The 17,610-nt window shown below is 36.4% G+C and overlaps 1 pseudogene; it reads left to right on the top strand.

Moving 5' to 3' along the window:
• LOC149848168 (E3 ubiquitin-protein ligase COP1-like) overlaps positions 1-16,781 on the top strand; it is a 30,576-nt pseudogene extending 13,795 nt beyond the window's left edge.
• The last annotated feature ends 829 nt before the right edge of the window (positions 16,782-17,610 follow it).

Genomic DNA, 17,610 nt, shown 5'->3' with positions numbered 1-17,610 from the left:
TTGGATGTTCAACAAGATCTTCATTAAGATGTTCATTAGGATCGATATGATCATCTATGATGTTTTCTTGAGGTAACAAGTCAAATAAAAAGGAATAGTCAATATTTTCATTTGGTTGATGCGAAAAACCATTTTCTTCTTCGAGGAATGTGACATCTTTTGAGATATAAAGTTTATTCTTAATTATGTCAAAACATCGATATCCTTTTTGTTTTTCGCCCTATCCCAAAAAAATGCATTCAATAGCCCTAGGAGAAAGTTTATCATTTTTGCGAGTTAAGACAAAACATTTACATCCAAAAATTCTTAATCTTTTATAATCAGGAGACATATTGTAAAGTTTTTCAAATGGAGAAAGATTTTTCAAAGAGGATGAAGGGATTCTATTGATGAGATATGTTGAAGTTAGAACCGCTTCGGCCCAAAAGGATTTTGGGATATTTTTTGAAATCAATAATGTTCTTGTAGTTTCTATTATGTGCCTATGCTTTCTTTCCGCAAGACCATTTTGTTGCGGAGTGTTGGGACAAGAACGTTGATGGCAAATTCCATTTTCTTTTAAGTAATTTTGAAAATCATTAGACATATATTCACTTCCCGAATCTGTCCTAAGAATAGATAGATTTCCCAAAAATTGATTTTTAACCATTGCATGAAATTCTTTAAAGAAAGAGAAAACTTCAGATTTGCGACTTAGGAAGTATATCCACGTAAATCTAGTGAAGTCATCAATAAAGACCACATAATACGAAAAACCTCCTTTAGATAAAATTGGGGAAGGTCCCCACACATCGGAATATACAAGTTCAAATGGCCGAGTGGTAAAATAACTTCTTTGAGGAAACAGAGTAGCTTTAGATTTCCCAAAAATGCAATCTTTACAAGTCATGTGATTGTCTTTACAAGTATTGTTCAAAAAAGGGAAGAGAGTCATTTTTACAAAATTTGGATGACAAAGTCTCTCATGCCAAATTCCAATACTTTTGTCTTTAACAAGATTGCAAGATGACTTAGATGGAAGCGTCAAAAAGTCCATAAAATAGAGATCACCCCTTCTATGGCCTTGCCCAATCAGCTTCCCTGACTGGAGATCCTGCACGATGCAATCTTTAGGTGAGAAAGAGACTTGGCATCCATGGTCGGTGATTTGGGAAACGGAAAAGAGATTTAAATTAATTTTTGGAACAACTCTTACTTTAGGAACAAAAAATTTTTGAGAATTTTTGAAGTCAAGCGTTCCAATACTTTCAATTTTTAATGACGTTTCATCGGCCGTTGAAACATAGGAGGACATGGGTTCGGAAAAAACATTTGAAAGAGAGGTTTTATGAGATGTCATATGAAAAGAAGCACCAGAATCTAGTATCCACATACCTGGAGGAGATGAAGAGTAGGCGATGGCGGCTCCGGATGTTGAAGGAGAAGACTTGAGAAGGTGTTGGAGCACTTCGGAGATATGATTAAGAGTTTCTTTGATATCTCCTTCTTTGGTACTTTCTTTCTTCTTTGGAGAATTTTCTCCAACCGCGGCAACCTTTCCTTTAAGCTTTGGACACACCGGTCTAATGTGCTCCGGTTCATTACAATAGTGGCATATGATTCCCTTTCTAGGCCCATTGATATTTTTGTTAAAGTGGGGAGGTCTATATGCTTTAACATTTGATCCGGGCCTATTAACGGCCAAAACCTCATCATTCCTAATGCTCAAGCCAAGTCGAGTTTCTTCTTGACATACCTCGGCAAGAGCATCTTCAATAGGTAGGGCTTTGCTTCTATGGAGAAGAGATGCCCTCACTTGTTCAAATTCCGGGCGAAGTCCATGAAGGAATTGAAAAAAAAACTCCTTTTTAATTTGTTCCCTTCTAAGCTCAATATCTTGTGGAGCAACCCATTTGGGCTCAAGAAGGGCAAGCTTATCCCAAAGAGGGGTTAGAGAGCTAAAATAGTCCCGGACACTCATATCCACTTGTTTGGTGGAACGAATTTTTTCTTGACAAAAGAATTGCCGAGCAAGATCCTTTTGGGTATACATACCCTTAAGGAAAAACCAAGCCTCATTGGCCCTTCTAAACTTGGCAATATTAGCACAATTTTTAAGATCTACATTGTTCATAAACCATGCCAAAATTTTGGCATGGTTACTTTCCCAATCTTCGATTTTGGATTGATGTTCATTAATGGCTTTGATGCGCTCATCGCCATCTAAAGCCTTTTCAACATCATTTTCAATTTTGGTAAGAACAAGAGAGGGTTCGGGAGTAGTTCCCATAACAAAGCCCCAAAGTTTCTTACCTCTTAGATGATTTTCCATAGCGGAGGCCCACATGAGATAGTTGGACCCATTTAGCTTGAAAGAGAGCTCCACTTTAGAGTCACGTTCCATCGGCACCAAATATATTTCCTTTCTTCAAAACTTTGAGAGGCACGCTTTCCAAGATGACAAAAGAGAAGCCCAATCACCAACCGAGCTCTGATACCATGTAATGAAAAGAGGCGGAAGCACCAATAGGGCAAAAGTCACTCTTTAAGAGTGACTACAAGAGCCAAGAACACAAATACCAAATGTGCATACACAAAACTCAAGAATATAGAAAATGACTTAAAGTCATAAGTTGGATTTATTGAAGAAAGGAAGAGAGGGGTTTGAAAAACCCATGCTATTACAAGGGGGAACCTCCTCCTTTTATAGAGGAGGAGAGCACTTTAGAGGGGCCATAAAGGGGGCTCCCTTCTAGTCGTTGGGAGCCCCAACGGTCATAAATATGACTGTTGGGGCCCCAACGACTAGATGGGTGGGGCCCCTTTATGGTTCCAAAAAGCAAAAAACAGAAATAAAAAAAGGAAAAGAAAAAGGGGAAAAAAAGAAAGAAAAGTAAAAAACAAAAATTACATATGGAATTACCAAAACACCCCTATCGGGTGTTTGGTTTATACAAAACAGGAAAAAGCTAAATGATTATGTATATATACATATATACGTATATATACTTATATATATATACTAATGTATATATATATAAGTATATGTATATATATATATAAGTATATGTATATATATATATATATTTATATATACATAATTTAACAACAATAACCTAAAATGGATATATAATTCTGCCACTAGAACTGTAAAATGTTGCTAGAGAGCTAAGAACTTTTATTCCATTGCCACCCAGAAAGGAAATGGTACCAAGTGTTTGTTTTGCAGTTTAGAACTGACTGTGTGGATAAACAATGTGCTTGATGTATTATGTTACTGGATGATATCCTTTGCCATGAAGTATGTGTAGTATGATGTTCCCATTTGCCCCTTATCCTTTTACTTTGTGATTAATTCTGATTGTTTGCTAAATAATACACCAAGGATGCTAATTTCTAGTGGAATAGCTTAGTATTGTGACTTCCTACTTTTAGTTAGTTCTTTTTGTCCTTGTTTTGTTAAATTGATGGTTTCCAGCTTTTCTTCAATTGTAAGGCTATATTTTTTCTGGTTATCTGCTCATTAAAACTTCCTTCTGCCATTTAATTTGTTTCAACACTGCCTTTGTTTCTCATATTATCGGTCTGTTTTTTCAAAGTTTATGGTTTATTTATCATTCCTTTGTATTTTCATAGTAGCATGGATAGACCTCTCCCTGACTTCCTATCAATTGTAAATACAGCATTGAATTTGATAGAGATGATTTGTTGTTTGCTACTGCTGGAGTCTCTAGACGTATCAAAGTTTTTGAATTTTCTACAGTGAGTACTCAGGATTCATTGATCAGTATTGCTGGAAAATAGATCAACTGTGTCTAATGTTTAGTGCACATTGTCTCCTTTTTAGATTGTAAGTCAGCCTGCTGAAGTACACTGCCCAGTCGTCGAGATGTCCACTCGGTCGAAGCTTAGTTGTCTGAGTTGGAATAAATACGTTAAAAACCAGATTGCAAGCAGTGATTATGAAGGCATTGTAACTGTTTGGGATGTAAACACCCGCCAGGTAAACAGGCTACCTCCTATTGGAAATGATTTTATAAAATATATATGAACAATAATCAACTTTTGGTTTTTGGACTTTCAGAGTATTTTGGAATATGAAGAGCATGGGAAGAGAGTCTGAAGTGTTGATTTTTCAAGGACGGAGCCGTCAATGCTTGTATCTGGTAGTGATGATTTTAAGGTACAAAAAGTTTCATCTTCATGATTCTTAGATGCAGCATAGTGTTGACATGATGACTGTTGATTTTGAGAACATTAGAGGTTTATTTTTTGGTCAAGTGTGTTTAGTTGATGTACAATGATGATCAGTTTGTTCATTTGGAAAACATAACTGGAACCGAAAAAAATTGCAAACGTTGAATTCAAGTATTCTAGAGAACAAGCATCATACAGTATGTTCCCTTGAGGATCTAACTAAGCTCTCTCATCAACTTCTTTATGGTTTCTCATCTTTGTTGGACACTTCCTTGTCTTACCCGATCTATCTTCCTTTGTATATCCTCCCTTATATGGTTTTATCTATAATATGAGCAGTTGTCTTCAATTGTAAAGGGTGTACCATGTGTCCTTCCTTAAGTAATGAACTCTGAAGACCATAGCATGATCCATGGTGACACATTGGGAGTGAGATTCGGAATCAGGGGTCAACCTGGAGGGAAGAGTTCTGCAATTAACTTTTTGATGATGGAGTTATAATGATTATGTTTGATGTGCACATTTGCAATACCATGTGATTCTTTGATTTTTCTCAGTTTCCTGTAATTGCAAATCACAATCACAGAACTTTCTCAAGTTTAGTGAAACACGAGAAAGTTCTGTCTTTGATTGTGATTCTTGCTTGAGAATGCTCCTCGATTCCTGTGAAAGTTGGTAACAAGGCCGACCTTGTGACCAACAATCAGAGCTCCTGGATTCTCAGCCTTGATTCCTCATCCCACCTGTGACCAAAGCAAACATGTTCTAAGCATTTATGTTCTTATTATGAACCTAACTGGAGAACGTGGTTAGGGGTGGCCATCTATAACCTTATCTCCTTTTCGTCCAATATATGTGCACAACAGTCGTGACCACAGTTCCAGACATGCATGACGTCAAGTCAAGATGAACATATTTACCCTTGGGTGTCCAAAAGTTGAACCCAGAAGCAGTTGGAGTGAGCGGGGGTGGAGGGGTTTAAGCTTGAAGGGGTTGAAAAGGTAGAACACGACAAACCAGGTTTTGAAATGAAAACCTGCTCTAGATTTTTGAAACCAAGGTTTTGTTCAAAACCTAGTATATGAAACTATGTTCTGATGTCATGCAAACGAATTCCAGATCCAGTTTAGGCCAAATGACCAGACATTCTTCGAAAACACCATTGAATTATGTGGCTTTTTTTATGTCGATAGGAAAATCTTTGTCATAGTATTGTAAATAGATGCAGTTAAATATGAAATGGCAAGAGGCTAGGGAATTGCATGTAGCTTACCATGACTCTTTATTTATGTAACCTCTGTCAGAGGGGATTGAATGAGATAGTTGGATGGTTAGGTCACACCAGAGTTACCGGAAGCGCCTAGGTAAGTGGGGAAACACGTTTTGGAAGCGCGAAACGTCGCGCTTCCGAAATGCGCGGGGAAGCACCGCTTTTTAATGGGAAGCATGCTTCCCTTTCCATCTCGCTTCCCCCATTTTTTCAATTTTTTTTTGTATTTTTTTTTCGCTTCCCCCCCCGCTTCCGGTTCGCTTCCTAGGTCGCTTTTGAGACGATTCCCGATTCGTTCTTAAGTGATTCCACGCTTCCCGCTTCCTAAAATTTTGAAAGTACCTCACTTCCCGCTCCCGCTCCCACTTCCCGTATCGCTTCCTGCTCTTGCTTCCTCAACTGGCAACCATGGGTCACACTATCATTAGGTTTGAATCACACAGGGTTATCTTGCAGTTGTTCTATCCAAAAAAGAAAAAAAAGAGATGATCTTTTTTTTTAATTCCATTGTTATTCAAAAAGTCTGTGTGGTTAGTTTATAAAAACCCAATGAAGAGAGCAGTCTACTGGGGGATGGGGTGGGGTGTGGGAAGGAGAACAGTCATAACTACTATAATGCAATATAGATGCTTTTTGTTTTTTCCTTAGACGAAATCATACAAAGATACATATGTACTGTGTGTTCTCATTAGTGTTCTTTCATATTTCACATTTAGATGGCATTAATTACCATGAGACTGAAAGTCTGAAAGTAGAATCTGAAATTTTATCTGTGCTGTAACTTGTGCATTCTTTCAATATCAAATCCTGCTTTCTCAATTTCTTCTGTTGCTTTTCCTCATGTATTCAGTTCTCTTCTCACTAAGCCGTCATGCTTTTTGCATTCCAATCTTTTTAACTTCATTTTGCCATTGCTCTTAGCTTGTAGCAATAATTCTGCTTTAAGGACACATGATGTTTCATGGTTTCATAGTCTTGCAAATTTAGACTCGCATTGATGTGATATAGGATTTCAGAATGTATTTTTTGTTTTTTTTCTTATGGAAAATATTTGATAAAATTCTTATTAGCCATCCAGAAATTGAAGAAAGTACTGGGTGCCATCCCTTTTTCTATCTAAAGAATCTCTTATTTGTTTGATATAGGTTAAGGTCTGGTGCACCAGGCAAGAAGCAAGCGTGCTAAACATTGATATGAAGGCAAATATTTGCTCTGTCAAATACAATCCAGGTTCAAGCAGATATATAGCAGTATGTATTTACCTGATTTCCCACCATTTTTCTTACTCTTGATGTTATTACATGGTGTTTGTTCTGTTTTTGGTACAGGTTGGTTCTACTGACCATCACGTTCATTATTATGACTTGAGAAATATCAATGCACCATTGCATGTTTTCAGTGGACACAGAAAAGCAGTTTCATATGTGAAGTTTCTATCCAACAATGAGCTGGCATCAGCATCAACAGACGGTACATTACGGCTGTGGGATGTAAAGGAAAACTCTCTTGTATGTTTTATTACTTTTCTCATGTCTTAACTTGATCTTTTCCTACGTCATTAATATCTTGTACCAAGTCCTTTCTTTGGTATAGGGAATCAGAGTTATGCAGACATGAAGCATATCGTATTCATCACTATGACATTGTAGTTTGAGATTTATGTTGAAGCTACACATTTGTGTGCATATCTATTTGTTTATAGGGGTATTTTGGTGATTTTTGTCTGTTTGTATGGGTACTGCAATTTTAGTTTTTTCAGCATAAACATAAAAATGTGATTCTACAAATATGTCTCATTCCTAAGAAGCTCAAAACAACGATACAGATTTTGCATTTTCTGGATCTGTTCTTTTTGCATCATTTGAGTGGAAAGATAAAGTTTGCATTTTCTAGATCTTTTCTTTATACTTCAGTGACTTTATGTTCACAATACTGTTTGAGATACTTTCGTGGCTCATAGTTGTTCAAAAGATCTAATTTTTTTATGGAGTCTAGCCGTTGCTTTTCTGGCTTCTTCTAGGCCATTTTGCTTCAACATGAGTTCCCCCAACATTGTGTAGTCACCACCTCCTGTAGATGTTTTTTTATGGTACTGTTAGCAAGTTGCCTGCTATTGCTCCTTGTATAACAGAAATGCATTTTGCTGATCACCAGTTCATCTCTCTGCAATTTCTTGATGAAAGTTAGATAGCATGAAGCTTTGAGGAAAAATATGCGATTGACAGTTGTGTTATTTGTTTTTGTATGGATCAGATGCGAGTATTTAAAGGGCACACCAATGAAAAGAACTTTGTTGGACTCACAGTAAGCAACGAATATATTGCATGTGGCAGTGAAACTAATGATGTATTTATCTACCACAAGGTTGGGAATGCAGATACGAACTTATGTTATGCCACCTGGAATCACCTTCATTTTCCACCTGCCTAACATGTACTTTGACGGTTTTAATTTGTTCAGGCAATTTCGAAGCCTGCAGCATGGCATAGATTTGGATCTTTATGATGTAATGAAATGGTGGTCTTCAACAAATGCACAAATAACTCACAAACAAGTGTCTATTGGAGACACTACAAGCATGACCCTTGAAAGGGTATAAAAGGAAGAACACTTGAAAAATAAATAATACTTTATTCATGAACAAAATGCTTAAGAAGCATAGTAGTTTACATTGAAGGGGTTCACCCCTATATATACAAAAAAGTGGAAGAGAGAGGAGAGCTCATTTTGAGCTCTCCAAAAGAGACGTTGGAAGTCCAACATCTCTTAATATAGCTGTTGGACTACAGTCCAACAATATTTATTATTATAGCTGTTGGACTATAATCCAACAACATTTATTATAGCTGTTGGACTACAGTCCAACAACTATTTGCACAGTCAAGTTCCAACAGAAACTTGACTGGATCAAATATCTAGTTTCTATTGAACTAGATGCTAAAAAAGAAAATAAAGAAAAATAGAAAAAGAAAATAATAAAAGAAAATATAATAATATTAAATAATATATATAGGTTAGCCAAGACCATAAAATTAGTCCAAGACCATAAAATTAGGACTAACTTCTTTGACGGGTGGGGGTAAAGAAGTTAGTCCAAGACCATAAAATTAGGTTAGCCACTTGGAACATAGGGTCTTTAACTGGTAAGTTGGTAGAGTTAGTAGATGTTATGTGTAGGAGAAAGATTGATATTTTATGTCTTCAAGAGACCAAATGGGTAGGTGAGAAAGCTAAAGTGATAGAACCTTGGGGATATAAGATTTGGTATACAGGAATAAATAGGAATAGGAATGGAGTAGGGATTGTTATGAGTCGTCAGTTTATAGATAATGTAGTTGAGGTCCGTAGGAAGGGTGATAGAATTTTACTTATTAAATTAGTATTAGGTACGGATATTATTAATATTATTAGTGTTTATGCACCTCAAGTAGGTTTAGATTATTCTATTAAGCATCAATTTTGGGAAGATTTAGATGGAGTAGTACAAGAGACATCTTATGGAGAAAAGCTTTTCATCGGCGGTGACCTTAATGGACATGTAGGCATTAGTAGGGATGGATTTGAGAATATCCATGGAGGCTATGGTATAGGAGAAAGAAATGAAAGTGGAGAAAGGATTTTAGATTTTTGTTTGTCCTATGATATGATCTTAGTAAACACCTGGTTTAGGAAGAGGGAGTCTCACCTAGTAACATTTAAAAGTGGGGTTAATACGAGTCAGATAGATTTTTTCCTACTTAGAAAGAGAGATAGGGGTTGTTGCATCGATTGTAAGGTTATACCAGGAGAAAGTGTAGCTACACAACATAGAGTCTTAATTTTAGATCTTAGAATTAGACAATGCCGCAAAAGGGATAGACATATGATAGATCCTAGAATTAAGTGCTGGGCACTGAAAGGAGCTAAACAAGGAATGTTTGTAGAGCAGGTAGTTAAGGAAGTTGATTGGTGTCTCGAGGAGGATTCAAAATCAATGTGGAATAAGATAGCGGGTGGTATGAGAAAGGTAGCTAAGGAGGTATTGGGTGAGTCTAAAGGCGGTGCACCACTAGGTAAGGATACATCATGGTGGAATGAGGATGTCAAATTAGCTATTAAGGTTAAAAGAGAGTGTTATAGAAATCTAAGTAAGAGTCGTGATAATGAGAATTTGGAGAAGTATATGATAGCAAAGAAGAAAGCTAAAAAAGTTGTTCGAAACGCGAGGGCTAAGGTATATAAGGAGGTTTATGACAAGTTGGATACCAAAGAAGGCGAGAAGGATATTTATAGGCTTGCAAAGATGAGAGATAGGAAATCGAAGGATTTGGGTATGGTTAGATGTATCAAAGATGAAACGCAAAGGGTTTTAGTCAAAGATGAGGAGATTAAGGAGAGATGGAAAGATTATTTTGATAAGCTATTTAATGATAGTCATGCTCAAGATCTTGGAGACTTCTCCATTCCTTTTCATGAGATAAATCGTGACTTCATGCGCAAGATTCAAAAGAAAGAAATTGCAGAGGCTTTGAAGAAAATGAAATCAAGAAGGGCAGTTGGCCCAGATGGTATACCTATCGAGGCTTGGAAATGCTTGGGAGAGAAAGGTTTAGAATGGTTGACAAATCTTTTTAACTTGATTTGGCGAACAAATAAGATGCCTAATGAGTGGAGGAAGAGTACTTTGGTGCCTTTATATAAGAATAAGGGTGATATACAAGATTGCACAAACTATCGTGGTATAAAACTCATGAGTCATACTATGAAACTTTGGGAGAGGGTGATTGAGTCTAGGTTGAGGAAGGTTGTCATGATATCGGAGAATCAATTTGGTTTTATGCCTGGAAGATCAACTATGGAAGCTATACATCTTCTTAGACAACTTATTGAAAGATATAGAGAGAGGAACAAAGATTTGCATATGGTTTTTATTGATTTAGAGAAGGCATACGATAGAGTACCTAGGGACGTTCTCTGGTGGACAATGATGAAGAAAGGTGTTTCTCTCAAGTACATTAGTATAATTAAAGATATGTACGAAGGAGTAGTAACCAATGTCCGCACTTGTGGAGGGGTGTCAACCAATTTTCCGATAACGGTTGGGTTACATTAAGGATCTGCTTTAAGCCCTTTCCTATTTGCGATAGTGATGGATGAGCTTACGAGATCAATTCAAGAAAATGTACCGTGGTGTATGTTGTTTGCTGATGATATTGTTTTGATTGATGAGTCTAGAGCTGGGGTTAATGCTAAGTTAGAATTATGGAGACAGACATTGGAAGCTAGAGGTTTTAAGTTGAGTAAGAGTAAGACTGAATATATGGAATGTCGGTTTAGTAAGCAACGAAGTAGTGATGGGAGTGTAGTGAAGCTTGGTGAGCAAGATATACCGGTGAATGATTATTTCAAATATTTGGGATCCATCATTCAAAAGTATGGAGAAATTGATGGAGATGTAAATCATAGGATAAAGGTTGGGTGGATGAAATGGAAAAGTGCTACTGGAGTGCTGTGCGATCGTAGAATGCCATTGCGGTTGAAGGGAAAGTTTTATAGGACGACTATTAGACCCGCTTTACTATATGGTACGGAATGTTGGGCTGCCAAGAGACATCATATTCAAAAAATGAGTGTAGCTGAGATGCGGATGCTTAGATGGATGTGTGGTAATACAATAAAAGATAAGATTCGGAACGAAGAGATACGTAAGAAGGTAGGTGTTGCACCCATTGAAAATAAGATGCGAGAGAATCGTTTACGGTGGTTTGGACATATTCGGCGAAGGCCTAATGATGCTCCAGTTAGAAGGTTGGAGAAATGGGAAAATATATTAGTTAAAAGAGGTCGGGGTAGGCCTAGGAAGACTTGGATGGAGATGATAGGAAAGGATATGAATGCTTTGAACCTCACCGAGGACATGGCGTTGGATAGAAATGATTGGAGGAAAAGGATTCATGTGGAAGACCCAAAATGAATTTCTTTTTTGGTTCATATCGCTGACCCCAATTGTTTTGGGATGAAGGCGTAGTTGTTGTTGTTGTTGTATATATATATATATATATATATATATATATATATATATATATATATATATATATATATATATATATATATATATATATATATATTGCAGTTTACATTTTAACACTCCCTCTCAAACTTACGGTACAATGAGCGAAAGTTTGTCTAAGAGGAAGTGAAATCTGGGAGCAGCGAGAGGCTTGGTGAAGAAGTATGCTAATTGATATTCTGATGTAACATATGGCAGATCAATGGTTCCATGTAAGTATTCCTCTCTGACATAGTGACAGTCTATCTCAATGTGTTTAGTGGGCTCATGGAATGTCTGGTTGCTTGCAATGTAGATCGCACTTTTGTTGTCACAACACATCTTTGAAGCTTGCGTTGTTTTAGCTCTCATATCCGCTAGCAATCGTCTGAGCCAAACAACCTCCATAGTGGTGGTTGCCATGACTCTGTATTCAGCTTCGGTGGAGGAAAGAGAGACTTTCTGCTGCTTCTTGCACCTCCACGAAATTAAGGTTTCACCTAAGAACACACAAAAACCAGTAGTTGAGTGTCTATTATTGGGATCACCTCTCCAGTCAACATCAGTATATGCAATTAAATTTAATGAAGATGAAGCAGACAAGAAGTGTCCTCGTGAAAGAGAGGATTTTAAGTATCTAATAATACACAAAATTGCTCCCATGTGCACGGAGGTGGGAGCATGCTGAAACTGACTGGCTGTATGAACCACATGAGTTATATCTGGCCTAGTAATGGAAAGATAAGAAAGAACTCCAACAAGCTGTCTATAAGGAGTAGGATCATCAAGAAGTTCTCCATCATCAATTTTCATTTTAACATTGACAACTTCTGGAGTGTCTACTTTCTTATCATCTGTAATTCCAGACCTGAAAACGATATCAAGAGCAAATTTAGATTGAGTTATCAAATACCCCCGAGGGGAATAAGCAACTTCAATGCCTAAAAAATATCTTAATAAACCTAAGTCAGTCATTTCAAAGTGAGTTTTAAGAAGATATTTGATATTTGCAACTCCTTGTTTGTCGCCTCCGGTGATGATCATATCGTCCACATAGAGAAGAAGAATAATGATGCCTGCATCAGATTTCTTAACAAACAAAGCAGTGTCAGTTAAACAAGGTTGAAAACCAATATCAAGCATAACATGACTAAATCGGTCATACCAGGCTTTTGGAGCCTGTTTAAGACCATAAAGAGCTTTTTCTAGACGAAGAGCTTTATCCTTAGGGATATTCATACCAGGTGGGACTTCCATGTATACTTCTTCAACGAGATTCCCATTCAGGAAAGCATTTTTGACATCTAATTGAAAGATAGGCCATGTTCTAATGGAGGCCAAGGCTATTAAAGTTCTAACAGTAGTCATACGAGCCATAGGAGCAAATGTTTCTTCATAATCGATGCCATACTCTTGGGCATATCCTTTTGCTACTAAACGGGCCTTATATCTTTCCAGGGTCCCATCACTTTTGGTTTTGACTTTGTATACCCACCTACAACCTATAGGTTTCTTACCCGGAGGGATATCTTGTATCGTCCAAGTATTGGTCTTTTCTAGTGCATCCAATTCTATTTTCATGACTTCTATCCATTCTATATGATTTTTGGCTTGAGAATAGGTTGATGGTTCAACATATGATTGTATTAATGTAATGGCGGCCCTATACGTGGGTGAAAAAGATTCATAACACACAAATTTTTCTGGAGGTTTAGAGATTCTAGATGTTCTTCTAGGTGAGACTTCAGAGTATTTTTGTAATGCATATGGAAAATTTTGCTCTCTACGTCTTGAATATTGTAGACTAACATCCCTATGGATTTGCTCTTCATTATCATCATTTTCAACAATAATAGGACTTTGATCATTGTCAAGGTCACATCCAACATCACATTCATTGGATTTTGAAGTTGGATCAATTAAAAACGAGTATTCAGTGACATCCTTTGATTTTTTAAATTCGAAGAAGCTTTCTTTTTCCAAAAAAGATACATTTCTTGACACATATAATTTGTCATTTTGAAAATCGAAACACCTGTAGCCTTTTTGATTATCAGCATATCCTAAAAAGGCACATGAGATTGCACGAAGAGAGAGTTTGTCATTTCTGTTAGTGAAAACAAAACATTTGCATCCAAAGACTCTTAATCTAGAATAATCTGGAGTTAAATTAACAAGCTTTTCTATTGGAGTTATATTCTTTAATGAGGAAGATGACATCCTATTAATGAGGTAGGTGGCAGTTAGGACCGCTTCAGCCCAAAAACTTTTTGGAACTTGATTTGCAATTAACAATGTCCTAGTAGTTTCCATAATGTGCCGATGTTTGCGTTCGGCTAGGCCATTCTGTTGTGGAGTGTGTGAACATGATCTTTGATGTGTAATACCATGTAAATTGAGATAGTCTTTGAATTCGTTGGACATAAATTCTCCCTCTGAATCAGTGCGAAAAACAGAAATATCATTTTGAAACTTATTTTTAACCATTTTATGAAATATTTGGAAGTTAGCAAAGACATCAGATTTATGTTTAAGAAAATAAATCCAAGTATGTCTAGAAAAGTCATCAACAAAAATGACATAATATGTATAACCACCTTTGGAAATAACTGGTGCGGGGCCTCAAACATCCGAATGTATTAACTCAAGTGGTCGTGAGGAAACAAAAGTTCTACTAAGAAATGGTAACCTTTTCATTTTGCCAAGAATGCAGTCTTTACAAGAAAAATTTTCAGAATTACAAAATTTTTCCAAATTTGGAAAATATTGAATTTTAGACATATGAGGATGGCCAAGCCTTTTGTGCCGTAAATCCAATTCTAATTTCTGAATATTATAACAAAATGCATTCTTGGGTAATTCCAAAAAGTCCATGTAATAAAGTCCTTCTCTATGGCCTTCCCCAATCAGCTTCCCTGACTGGCGATCCTGTACCCAACAACCATGAGAAGAGAAGGAGATATTACATCCATAATCAGATATTTGCGAGACAGATAAGAGATTCAAATTATGTTTAGGGATATATCTAACTTCTGGGATAAAAAATCTTTTGGATTTTTGAAGATTTTCAAAACATCTTATTCCTTTTACTTCAAGAGATGTGCCATCGGCTGTAAAAACCTTTGACACACTTGAGTTATTTTTAAGACATTCGTATAGACTATTAACATCTGGGGTCATATGAAAAGAAGCACCAGAATCTAAAAGCCAAGGAAAATTACCTGGACCGGAGAAAGATGCAACTGCCGCTCCAGTTGAGGCTTCGGTTGAGGAGGATACCCCTTTGAAAAGAGGTTGAAGGATTTCCATCAGTTGAGCCATAGACACAGGTGCATCTTGATCTTTTGACTCGGATTCAACACATGCAACTCTTTTTTCTTTTATTCTTTTTAACTTTGAACATTAAGGCCTATAGTGCCCCGGTTCATGACAATGATGACAAATAACTTTTCTTTTATCAAAGTCGCCGTTTTGCCTTTCAAAATGAGGCGACTTGTAAGTACGAGTATGATTCCTCGGTCTAGATACAACTAAAACGAAGTCATCATCAACTTTTGGAGTACTTTTTCCAAGTCTATTTTCCTCCATAGTGAGCTCTTCTATAGTATCAACAATAGAAGGAATTTTTCCACGATGTAAAAGGGCCGATTTGGTGGATTCAAACTCCGGCCTTAGAGCATTCACAAATTGATAGAAATGTTCCATATCGAGTTGCTTTTGGCGAAGCTCGATATCTTCGGCACAATGCCATTTGGGCTCAAAAAGAACCAACTCTTCCCAAAGTTCGGACAACTCATTATAATATTCTCGAATAGTTTTATCTTTTTGAGTCATTGTCCGAACTTTATCTTGTAAATTGCATACATGTGCAATATCTTTAAGGGAATACATGTTTTTGAGGTATTCTCAAGCCTTATCGGCATGCTCAAACTTATCTAGACTAGAGCATTTTTTAATGTTTATGCTATTGATGAGCCATGACATAATTTTTGCATGCCCTATCTTCCATTCTTTCCATTTCTTTTCATAAGTGGCTAACGCCTTACTCTTCTCTTCTTCTGTTAGAGGAACCTCTTTATCACCCTCTTTCTTGGTAAGAGATAGTTTAGGTTCCAAATCGAAACCATCCACTATACCCCATAAACCTTTTCCCCAAATGTGGTGCTTTATAATCGAAGCCCACATTACATAGTTAGTATCATTTAGCTTCATAGGAATGATGGTGATCTTATCATTGTCATCCATCTTTTACAAGGGTAAGAGAGGAATAAATAGGAGGAGAGAGAGAGAAAAATAAAAAGAGTAGATAAAGGAATAAGAGATGATACAAAACCAAATTTTTTTTGTAGCACAAGTTTGCCTTTCTTCAAACAAATCTTCTTGAGCCAAAAACAGGGTGATGAAACACCTTTTGTAAATGTGGCACGGAAATCAAGGCGAAAGCACTTCAAGATCTAAGGATTTCGTAGCTTTGATACCATGTAATGAAATGGTGGTCTTCAACAAATGCACTAATAACTCACAAACAAGTGTCTATTGGAGACACTATAAGCATGACCCTTGAAAGGGTATAAAAGGAAGAACACTTGAAAAATAAATAATACTTTATTCATGAACAAAATGCTTAAGAAGCATAGTAGTTTACATTGAAGGGGTTCACCCCTATATATACAAAAAAGTGGAAGAGAGAGGAGAGCTCATTTTGAGCTCTCCAAAAGAGACGTTGGAAGTCCAATGTCTCTTAATATAGCTGTTGGACTACAGTCAGTCCAACAACATTTATTATTATAGCTGTTGGACTATAGTCCAACAACATTTATTAAAGCTGTTGGACTACAGTCCAACAACTATTTGCACAGTCAAGTTCCAACAGGAACTTGACTGGATCAAATATCTAGTTTTTATTGAACTAGATGCTAAAAAAGAAAATAAAGGAAAATAGAAAAAAAATATAATAATATTAAATAATATATATATATATATATATATATATATATATATATATATATATATATATATATATTACAGTTTACATTTTAACAGATGATGCAACATCATACTTCATCAGTGCTGTTTGTTGGAAGAGTGATAGTCCAACAATGTTGGCGGCCAACAGCCAGGGAGCAATCAAAGTTCTTGTGCTTGCACCTTGAAGAAGAATGCGGTACTGTATATGCGTTCTGTAATATAGCTTCTTTTAGGAATGGGAAAGTATGTTTTAATCAAAAGCCAGCATCTTCTACACTTGCAATGTCAGAAAGTATGATCTTGCTTCTTTCTTTCTTCTGTGGTAGTCTAATTACTCATGTTGCTGAAATAATTTCAGCCAATGCTGGGATTGCTGTCCTTGCCTATGAAGCAAGATCAGGCCGTTCTTCCTGAATATAAAATTCAGAGGGGCACCAGTGGAAAGGAGGTATTTTGTTTAACCTTTTGTTTTGGGGTCTGGTGTGTTGGTGCCATCCATAGATCACTGTAGCATCACTGCATGCGGATGCCGACTTTTTGTTAACGATTTCCAAATTACATGAATATAGGAGAGTAATGGGTAAGCTCCGGACCATTTATCTTCCATACTATTTTGGATCCTTTTAAAAAACATATTTACATGTGTTTTTACTTAATCTAAATGGATAGATGTGATCTTTATGTCTTATTTAGTATAAAACATGCATTGGTTTAACCATTTTTTCATGTTTAAATGTATTTTTAGTTGAACAAAAAAATCCAATGGTTCATGTTAAACCAAAAACTTGTTTAACTAAAAATGAATTTTTTTTGTTAAATTGTTTCGATTCAAAATATGGTTCTTAGTGAATAAATAATAACCACATCTACAGGTTTGGATTAATCATTAAAAACATGCAAGGATGTTTTAAGATAAAAATGACGTGTTTTTCAAAACAACTTACAATTTTTCAAAATTCACCCGATGACCAAAACGGCAAATGTTGGGCGTTAAAATGACCATTTAACCTTCTCATGTGCGGACCTTATGAGGATATGCAAATTTCTTCTACGACAGTCTTTACTACTGATTTTTAAGGATTTCAGAGAAATACATGAAGTAACAAAGAAACTAGATAAAAATGCATTGTCAAAAACATCTGAATCATCAGAAAACGATGAACGAACG

This window comes from Nuphar pumila, chromosome 1 (assembly GCF_984573655.1).
Source record: "Nuphar pumila chromosome 1, dmNupPumi1.hap1.1, whole genome shotgun sequence".
In the NCBI taxonomy this organism is placed as follows: Eukaryota; Viridiplantae; Streptophyta; class Magnoliopsida; order Nymphaeales; family Nymphaeaceae; genus Nuphar; species Nuphar pumila.
Note: the sequence above shows the minus strand (reverse complement) of the source record. Positions and strands in the feature narration are given on the sequence as shown.